This window comes from Limulus polyphemus, unplaced genomic scaffold (assembly GCF_000517525.1).
Source record: "Limulus polyphemus unplaced genomic scaffold, Limulus_polyphemus-2.1.2 Scaffold4735, whole genome shotgun sequence".
NCBI classification, from domain to species: domain Eukaryota; kingdom Metazoa; phylum Arthropoda; class Merostomata; order Xiphosura; family Limulidae; genus Limulus; species Limulus polyphemus.
Genome location: NW_013670345.1, coordinates 10,146 through 12,727, shown reverse-complemented (window position 1 = coordinate 12,727; position 2,582 = coordinate 10,146). Strand labels below are relative to the sequence as shown.

Below are 2,582 nucleotides of genomic sequence, written 5' to 3'. Positions count from 1 at the left end.
AAATAATTATCCCTTCTAGTTACGACCTTTGTACTTTGGTTCCTGTTTGAAGTAGGTTGCTAAGCCTTTAAAAATTTGGCACATGGAGGATATGAAACAAAATATTATTTTTTTAGGTTTTATATATATACATTTGAATAACTAAAAAAATAATAAATTATTACATTAATACAAGTTATCAAGCTTAGTAACTAAGATGTATTTTAATCTAAAAAAATATGAAATTTTGAGCAGACTAAAGACACACCCTACCTCGTTGAAATACTGGTTCAAACAAAAGAATTGGTACCCAAGCCCATTAAAATGTCTGAGAAAGCCGCTAGGGGGTATTCTGAGCTTCCGATTGGTTATTCATGTCATATACAGAAGTAAGTGTACATAAGGGAGCATTTCCAAAAATGGAAAAAGGTGGATGGGGTACCACTGTGTTAGATGTATTACATGAGCAATATCTTAACAAATTGAAAAGATAAGAGGCTCTTATTTTATATTCTAGCTTATCAATATTGGTAATTTGAGTTTTTAATTTGTTCGAAAATGTAGACTTAGTATTTTGACTTCACAAACATCTAATTTGAACCAGTGCTGCATTCAATATACCACGTGACACAAAAATTAATGTCCATCTGTGTTTTTTTATAATATTTGCTTTTAAATTAAGAAATTTAGTAATATATAGTACTAAAATTTGAATTATAATCTACAGTTTGATAACAAACTTATTGACATAAATTCATGAAATAGTAGTTTAATAAAATTTTGAATGCGAGTCAACAAACGAGATGACATGGCCTTTCACCCGTGACCGGTCTCGAAAGGGTTAATATGTATCTACAATATTCTTTTATATCATTCTTTTGCTTACTTAGAAAATAAAAGATTGTTTTATTTCTAATGTGAACAAAAGTTAAGTATGAGGTGGAAAATGTTTTCTAGTATAAAAGTAAATCTTTATTTTGTTTATTTAACATTAAAAACTTTATTCTTTGAAATATGATGTATTTTAGTTTAAGTGGTTTGATCAACAGCACATGACTGTAGTTTTTTAATGACACCACACTTGTGCTATTATTACTACATCATGACTGTAAGTTTTTTATCGTATAAGAAATATGATTCCTTATTAAATTTGATGGTCCTTCTTTGTAGCATCGAGAAACTGAAGAGAAAGAAATACCTTTGATAGATCACACCTGCCGAGAATCTTCTTCATCCAATAGTAAGATCAAAAACCATGATCTTCTGGTGGACCTGACACCAGAAAATGGATCAGAAGGTTAGTTACACCAGAGTAACAATGGGATTACTCTCTTCATTGTAATAAGGTGACTTGGGAGATATTACACCAGAGTAACAATGGGATTATTCTGTTCATTGTAACAAGATTATTTAGAAGATTTTACACTGGTGTAACAATAGGATTACTCTCTTCATTGTAACAAGGTGACTTGGGAGATTTTACACCAGTGTAACAGTGGGATTATTCTGTTCATTGTAACAAGGTGACTTGGGAGATATTACACCAGAGTAACAATGGGATTATTCTGTTCATTGTAACAAGATTATTTAGAAGATTTTACACCAGTGTAACAGTGGGATTACTCTCTTCATTGTAACAAGGTGACTTGGGAGATTTTACACCAGTGTAACAATGGGATTATTCTATTCATTGTAACAAGGTGACTTGGGAGATTTTACACCAGTGTAACAGTGGGATTATTCTGTTCATTGTAACAAGGTGACTTGGGAGATTTTACACCAGTGTAACAGTGGGATTATTCTGTTCATTGTAACAAGGTGACTTGGGAGATTTTACACCAGTGTAACAGTGGGATTATTCTATTCATTGTAACAAGGTGACTTGAGAGATTTTAGTAATTACCAACGGGTTCCATATAGGTTTTTTTTTACATATTTTTCCAAACTGTTTATGCAACAAATTGTGTGTGGGTTCATGACTTCATTGGTTACAGGTGATTAATATCATATAAATCACACACAAAAATTGGAAATGCTATCAATATTGCAATTAGTATCACTAATTATTTAATTACTGCTGTATTTTGTTGTAATATTCACAGATAAGGATTAATTTCATTTTGGGTCAGTTTTTTACATCTGGAGAAAAGAACAAAATCCAGTATGTGATCATTGTAAAAACAATTTGTGAGTTAAAGGTTTTGCACATTTTATATTTCCACTATTTTTGTATCAGGTTTGACATTAATGTTGTTCACATTTGGTTTGCAGACTTTTCGCTGTTCCAGACTGCCCTAGGTACACAACCAACAAAGTAAGAAATGCTAACTTTCATCTCTTCCTTCCATGACTTGTGTCTAAGTGAAGTAACTGGTTCGCTTATAAACTGTTATCTGTGTAATTATCTGAACTTTTGGCCAAATAAATTTGTTTTGTGAGCATATTGTTCTTGAAACAACTGATCTATGTACTTGTCACTACTTGAAACAACTGATCTGTGTACTTGTCACTACTTGAAACAACTGATCTGTGTACTTGTCACTACTTGAAACAACTGATCTGTGTACTTGTCACTACTTGAAACAACTGATCTGTGTACTTGT

At 31.8% G+C, this 2,582-nt stretch overlaps 1 long non-coding RNA gene across 1 annotated transcript in view; it reads left to right on the top strand.

Moving 5' to 3' along the window:
* LOC111088916 overlaps positions 1-2,333 on the top strand; it is a 3,444-nt gene extending 1,111 nt beyond the window's left edge. Inside the window, exons 2-3 of the long non-coding RNA XR_002613292.1 lie at positions 1,150-1,276; positions 2,251-2,333. This is a non-coding gene — a long non-coding RNA (uncharacterized LOC111088916). The remainder of the gene's footprint in view (positions 1-1,149; positions 1,277-2,250) is intronic.
* The last annotated feature ends 249 nt before the right edge of the window (positions 2,334-2,582 follow it).